Source organism: Rhyacophila brunnea, unplaced genomic scaffold, assembly GCF_057557595.1.
Source record: "Rhyacophila brunnea isolate RB1 unplaced genomic scaffold, BYU_Rbru_1.0 scaffold_1, whole genome shotgun sequence".
In the NCBI taxonomy this organism is placed as follows: domain Eukaryota; kingdom Metazoa; phylum Arthropoda; class Insecta; order Trichoptera; family Rhyacophilidae; genus Rhyacophila; species Rhyacophila brunnea.
This window is the reverse complement of record NW_028232751.1, coordinates 46,014,788-46,022,446: the sequence shown is the minus strand read 5'-3', so window position 1 is coordinate 46,022,446 and position 7,659 is coordinate 46,014,788. Positions and strand designations below refer to the sequence as shown.

General features: G+C 32.9%; 1 long non-coding RNA gene across 4 annotated transcripts; it reads left to right on the top strand.

The window, feature by feature from the left end:
• Positions 1 to 2,167: 2,167 nt before the first annotated feature.
• Positions 2,168 to 7,090, top strand: LOC147079862 (uncharacterized). 4 transcript variants are annotated; one of them, XR_015070652.1, is made up of 6 exons: positions 2,168 to 2,285; positions 2,568 to 2,681; positions 2,912 to 3,119; positions 4,054 to 4,137; positions 4,507 to 5,042; positions 6,226 to 7,090. It is a non-coding gene; the product is annotated as an uncharacterized LOC147079862 (long non-coding RNA). The 4 variants fall into 4 exon arrangements; XR_015070643.1 differs by lacking the exon at positions 6,226 to 7,090 and having other exon boundaries at positions 4,507 to 5,578; XR_015070659.1 differs by lacking the exon at positions 4,507 to 5,042 and having other exon boundaries at positions 2,173 to 2,285; positions 4,054 to 4,133; positions 6,226 to 7,085.
• Positions 7,091 to 7,659: the final 569 nt, after the last annotated feature.

Here is a 7,659-nt window from a genome sequence, read left to right as displayed (position 1 = left end):
GAGTTGGCACTCTCCATCATTGAATTTATAGAAATAGTGATCATTCAAAATATTCTGCGGAATGACTAAACCATAGACTAAATTTGTCACCGTGCCAGGACGTGACATGATCATAATGTAATTGCCATATTAAGCTCATGTGTGGATTAAGTACATGGTCAGTGCCATGTGGGTCAATATTTTAATCAATATGAAATTTGTATGGAGTCTACCTAAAGCATAAAGCAAATTTTGTTTCTCTCATAAAATTTAAATTTATCACATCAGAGATTTTAATAATTCAACAACATATACTACAAATTAATGTACAGCATTATAAGTAAAGTTCGATAGTCTTGCCAGGAAACAAGAATGAGCGAAAGGGACACCGAACGAGACGAAGCGATAACAACCATATACAATTAGCCCCGCCACTTTCTGCATACGAGAAAGATATTGATTGAAAGAATTGACATAGAAAGAAGAAGATCGAGAAAAAGATCGGTACCACGTTAAGTTCTACTTTTTCTTGATGCATATTATCTGTTCCTTAGGTACTTTTTGAAGTCTTACAGGATGCCGGAAAAGAAAACTTTTTATATACCACGTTTTTAAATTTTCTATTGAATCGTATAAAATGACAATTCTATATATTAATAAATAGTTTTTTTTGTACTTGATAGAAATACTGAATAAATATAGAATACTGAAATGTCATTTGGACATTTCATATTGATTTTCATAGTAACACACGTATATATTAATAATTTAGTTGCTAGGACTTTCTCTTCCTTATTCTTCCTTTAAAATCTGATCGATAGCCGCTGGCTCAAGAATGGAGTGCTTGGCAAAAGAATGAATCAAATTCCCAATATCGTCCTCATCAACGCACCCGTATTCGCTTATATTTAGAAATCTCTTGAGCACCCTTGTAAATTTAATCATCAAATTATTCCTATCGCATCTAATTAGAGAGCTTTTTTCGGCCATTATTACAATTTTGCTCGAATGCAGGAGTGACTATATGACGCGCGATAACGGATGTGTGAGCTGATGAGACGAAACATTCTTTTTCGTCAAATGCGGTTGTTTTTTCTTGATTTCATTACTCAAACGCTGCAATAAGTTTGTATAATACAAGCCGTTGATTGGTTTTCCTTTCTGAAGATAATCAATGAAAATTGCTCCATGCGCATCCTAAAAAACTGACGCCATGATCTTGCCTGCAGATGGAACTGTCTTCGCCGTTTTTTGAGCCGATTCTCCCCTTTCAATCGATTGTTTTGACTGTTCCTTCATCTCAGGTGTGAAGTGATGGACCCATGTTTCATCCATAGTTATGAATAGACAAACGAATAGGCGAACGGATAGCCGCTGGACGAATACAGTCATTCAGTGGTACCCGAGGGGCACTAAGTGGCCACAGGGGCGCCCCAAAACCCGCTGGATTGACGAAATTGTCAGGTTTGGTGGAAGTACGTGGCAGAGAAAAGAAAGGAACCGAGAAGAGTGGAGGGAGCTGGGGGAGGCCCTCATCCAGCAGTGGATCGGACCCCGGCTGAAAATATATATATAAAAATATAGAATACACACTGTTTAAGCAGTACTTACAAGTGGAAAGTAATCCCATGTCCCAGATTTATTTTGACATCGTTTTACCGAACAAGATATACTTATATAGGCATATTTTCCGAGTCTCTTGGAGATGTTTGACTGCCGTTTTGGCTATGCACTTGGTAAAGCATTCCTCACTAAAATCGCTTGGCCGAATGATACAAAAGGTGAAAAAATATTCGATGATTTCATTTCATTTGACCAGTCGCCAAAAATCTTAGTTAATCAAAGGTTTTGTTAATTGTTATTGTTTTATCCATAGACTAATATACTTGTTTTATCGTAATGTCAAAATAAGCGGCCATCATAGACTAGTATACCTATATTCCAAAACTATATTAGTCTATGGTTTTCTGAAACTTTACAATATTTTTAGGTAGGAGGTAAAAAAAATCTATCGGAACAAGAAAACATATTTTAAATAGAGAGTTTGACTAGTGATGATAGTGGGTTAATTATAATTTATTAATAATTTAATTTATTTGATTGATATAATTAAATCATGACGTCTCGCAAATATTTTTGCTTATTACCACAATACTCTATTATCTATTGTTGGAAAAATGTAAACAATGAACTGTCAGACAATTGATATCGTTGAAGCGAGTCGATTTCTGTCATTGTGCGGTGCGCTTTAAGATTTATATTATTAAGTAATGGCAAGAGCCAGAAATTTTCCAGAATTGGAACGGGTAAGCGAAAAAACTTTTGTAATAATTAATTGCATACATTTATTTTGATTCTTACATTAATACACAAGTATTTTTTTGACGATTTTGTATTTTTCTAAGATTGTAAAAGACATTTCGAAGTAAATTATTAAGATTATTTAGAATGTCATCTTCTGTAGCATAACAGTGTTCCGTAACTTAGTTAGCGTAAATACTTAATTATGAAATTCATATTTGAAATTGGTCTCCCGTTAAGTAAAAAATACCAAGCATAACTAAATTTGTATTTTTCTTTATTTTCAGAGCATTGCCGATGAAGCACTCCAAAGACGGGGAAGAGTGCCGGCCAGAGACATGGTGCTGCCGGTTGTGATGGTCAATGACCAGCCCCTCGCAGAGTCGCCATCAGTACATAGAGTAAGCTATTTTCTATATATTTTTTCTAATATATTTAAGTAGGTTTTTTAACAACATTAGGATTGTTGTTTATTAAACATTTTCTGTTCCATTTTTGGCAGGATTTAATATCTATATTTTGTGACGGTGCCTGTGATTTTGTTTCTGTATAATATCATTCAAACTTAAACCGTATTATTGCGGTACTATAATTTTTTCACAGTTAAAAATGTATTTTTCTTTATTTTCAGAACCGTGCAGCGAATATGATCAGCTATTGGGAAGGATTAGGGGCCAGAGAGGTGGAGCTGATGATGTGAGACCAACGGGCATCACCAGAATTTGTTCAAGGGGAAGTACTGCCCCCCCCCTGAAGAACCACAGCCACGGGTAGTTCTGGTGGATAATAACGTGGAAGTACAACCCCAACCCGAAGAGCCACAGCTATTGGTGGCGAGGGTAAGCAATTTTTTAAAATTAAATATATTTAAGTAGTCTTTTGAAGTTATACTTCTTTAGGCGCGTTTGGGAAAACAGATCAGAGTGTATTATAATTTATATTGCATTCGGGTTGTGTAATACTTTGAAATATTTATCGTTGTATTAGGCGGATTCAAATTTGTTTCTGTTAACTTTCCTAACGTTATTTTTAACCCAATGTTTACGGGCTCTTTTAATTAATTTTTTAATTAACGTGTTAATTTGTATTTGAAAAGCAATTAGCAACAATTTTGTGCGGCCCGTAAGCATTGGGTTAATATAATTTATATTTTTATTCGAAATAAAATATTGAGCTGCCGTCTTGAAAGTTAAATCCGAATGAAAATGGTATTGAAGAAAATTATCTATCACACGATAGCCGGGTAATCAAGGATAGTCATCATGTTCGTTTAGAGCAGTGGTTGACGAACTTTTTCGTCAAAGGGAAGATTTTTTGAACACAATTAGTATTGTTGTTTTTTAAACATCTTTGGCAGCATTTTTTAATATCTATATTTTGTGACAGTGAATATTGTTTGTTTTCTCTGAATAACATTATTTAATTATTAAAGCCCCATCGCCATATTATTATCGTATGTGTAGTTTGCAATACTTTTCTATTATATATTGCCACATTTTTTAATAACTCTACCACAGGCCGATGTACACATTCCTGTAAATAAATTATACAATTGTCTGTATACTTTTACCTCTATACAAGTGCACTTGCAGAAACACTGCAAGCATTGCTATTGACTTAAGTATAATCTGGACAGTATTTTGCTCTATTTAATTAAAACAGCATTTAAACATTGTGCATTTGTTTACAGGCAAGTGTGTGTCGGTCAATACTAAAAAACTGACTCTTAATTATTTGATAATATCACTTACAACATGCTTTTCTTTGTTACAGAGAAGGGGACGGCCGCGGCTAGTGCCAAATGGTGAGCCGAGGCCAAGGAGAAGACGGGTTCGGTGAAGCCCGGAGTTCATGTGAGTAAGTTATTATTTTAATTGTTTTTGAAAATCATTAAGTGCATGGCTGTAATGACTAACAAAAATATTTGATACCTAGCTAATTTACGAGTATAAATCTTTGATCAGCATTGTCTTGCGGAGATGTTTTTGCCGACATTTCTGATTATCTTGTCAAATATCATGGCACACGAGTAATAATTGAGCCCTTCTCTGGAAAAATAGCATTATCCTTATTCTTAATTTTGAGATATTAATGATTTAAACTCTAATACTCCTAATGCCATCTGTTGTCGAAATTAGTCATCAATAATTGTGTGTTGTGCTATTGTATACATTCTTTAGTATTTTAAAGCTAAAAGTCTAATGTTCCTATTTCTTTTTTTTTCAGGTATTTGAAACCCGTGGATGGGTGAAAAGGAATCGGGGGGATTCTCTCCGATTGAATGCTGAGATGTACCCAGGGGGGTGAAAGTTCCATACAGCGAACGTGACCACCTAATACATCAGAAATACTCAGTTTTCAGATTTTCATACTTTTTTTATTTATTTATTTGAAAAAGACACGTTGAGTACATAACAAATTATTAATTCAGGACATTCACAACATGACATTTAGAATAAAAATTACAAGTAATCAGTTAGGAAAATCAGAAAAAACAAAGTGGAGGAAAAAAAGAAGGCAAAAATAGTTTTATACAAAAGAAATAAAATTTAAGAAAACAACAATGATTCAAAAAATACAAATTAAACAATAAAATAGAATTTAAAAAACAGAATATATAATGGATCGCCAAAAATATCTACATCTCTAGGGAGTGCATTGACCAACCGCACAGCCCTCGCTATTGGTGCCTGGTGAGCCTGACATGAGGAAACAGCTTTCACCCAAAATAGGTCATGGGCGACCACGCATGTAATTGACGGGTGTGTAAAAATTTAAATTTTATAGAATATCGGGATTGAAAATGATACACGAAGTCGCATGACACAAGGCCATTTCAATGACCAATCAGAGCTCACCCATGGCTCATCCAATAAGAATGCGAGCTGTCAAATACTGTTTTGTTACTAATATCATGTCAATTCGAATAGATGACACCAAAGACTAGAGATGCTAATCGAATAAAAAATATCAATTTTTTATCAATACGTTATAATAATTAGTATTGGTGATTTAATTATATCAATTAATTATCGAATTGAATCGTATTGTGAAACATTCTTTATTTTTATTTGTATATAATAATTGTATTTCCTATTGTCGTTATGTTTTATTTTTAAATTAAATGATATTTTGGAAAGGAATGTGACAGCAGCAAAATATTGACAAAATAACATTGATGTGCCAATATTATGAGCCCATCTCTATCTATTTTTTGAATCTAAACTCTTTTTAGTGACAACTAGTCCTAGTCTGCTAATTCTAGTCCAAAAATCAACGAAACTCACATATATCCATCAAAAATGAAAAAAATGAAAGTGTCTACCCGTGCCCAGATATTGAGTCAAAAAGTTGGTAGTGCACTAGTACACTGCCAGAAACAGTAAGTATTTGTTTTAATGAAATATTAATTCAGAATAGGTATTCTCGTTTTTTGGAAATCCATTTAAACTGTTTGGTACCATAAAATAATATTGAATGCATGTAATTTGTTGGTATCACAAATATCTTTTCCACCAGACAATAGCTGTTAGCATTAATTGTTGGCAAATCTTCCAATTGATGGCTCTTCTCAAAAGTAGCGTTTTTAATAAGTTATACGTCAAACCCTTATTTAAGATCCGATTGCGAATGTTCATACTAATAAGTACATGGCAAGTGCTTATCCATACAAGTAGATATCTCGATACTAAACTATGACAAAACTGATAAATCTTAAATAATTTATATAATTTCTGCAAATGCAATCTGGCTCCGGGTATAGATTTTAGCTTGGTACATTCTTTACAGTAAGTCAGCTTTATGATTGTGTATTTGAATGTCCTAATTTGACATTATTGATTGAATATTATCTACACCAAATTCTGCACGTTTGCTTAATTAAAATGTAAATGTCATAATATTTATTGTCTAGACGCTACAAACTATTTTTTTTATTCGTTCCAGGAGTAATAATGCCGAATGGAGAAGTAATCCCCCCGGATGCCCTTTATATAGGCAAGAATTTACTATTTTTGGACGACCTTTTTGATTCTGTAAATGGAACCACAATAACTGCAATTTCACATTCGAAGGCAAAAAAAATTTGCATATCAGAATCATCATTTCACAAATCATTTTGGTTAGAGTGTATTAAAAAAATAAAAAACATGGTATTTGTGGACAAATTTAAGAATCCTGTTAATAATGTGCCATCCATTAAAAATTGGATTAAGGCTTTGGAAGGGATCATGAAACTCTGGGATATAGTATATCAGGACGGGTTTGAGTTTTTAGCTCCTCGCAATTTAAACCAAGATTCATTGGAAAAAAAATTTGGCTTCATAAGAAGCCACGGCGGTCGCAATATTAATCCAACACCTTTTCAGTTCTCCGGATCATTTAAAAGCCTTTTAATTAACAACATGATGTCGGGATCCTCAATCGGTAATAACTGCGAAAATGATGGCGCCGTAGGTCTATTTGATAATTTATTGAAATTCTTTGGAAAAATTCGTGTTGAACCACAGCAAGTTGACGAAAGTGATGCACCCGTAAATCCAGACATCGACTTGGACAATGATATAAGTTCTCCTGACGCTAAAATATACACCGCGGGATATATAGTACGCAAAATTATAAATATGTCTTGTATAAATTGTGCACAATCATTATTAACTGACTCTGCCAGAATGCATAGTTTTGTTTTAGCCCAACAATACACCGATAATAGTGGTTTAAAAAAAGTGTCGATAGATATGGCTCGCTGTTTTGATAGAACGGGATCTTTGATTAAAAAATATTTGTCAGTCAATGCCTTTACATGTAATATAAAAAAGAAAATAAGTGTTGAAATTAAAAATAAAATTGACTTATCCGTTTTTCGTGCCCGCTACATAAAAATGACACTATTGATAAATACATCAAATATATGCTTTCATTTCAAATTAATATGTTTTGCAATACCACAAACAAAATTTTGAATGGAAAATTATTTTATAAAGGGCATAATAAAGTTTACTTGCAAGCACTGGAGAAATCCAACAGAAAAATCAAAAGGAAGCCAATGGTATTTCTTTCATGAAACTTTATTTCTATCGATGCATTTATCTTTATCATCAATCAAACAATACAGCCATTTAAATATAATAAATAATTTCTAGTTTTATTCAACTCCTTGTAGGCTCGTTATTTTTATTTCAACAATTATGTACAGACCTACCTGTTTGCAATGTCCTTAATATTATATTTTATACCTTTTCAATCTAAATTTATTAATAATATTATTGTTGAATACATCAAATGCATATTGTCTGTCTTATGATTATATTATAACATTATGTATTATAATAATTAATATGTATTAAAAGCATTTTATCTTATCATTCAGTTTGCTTGTTG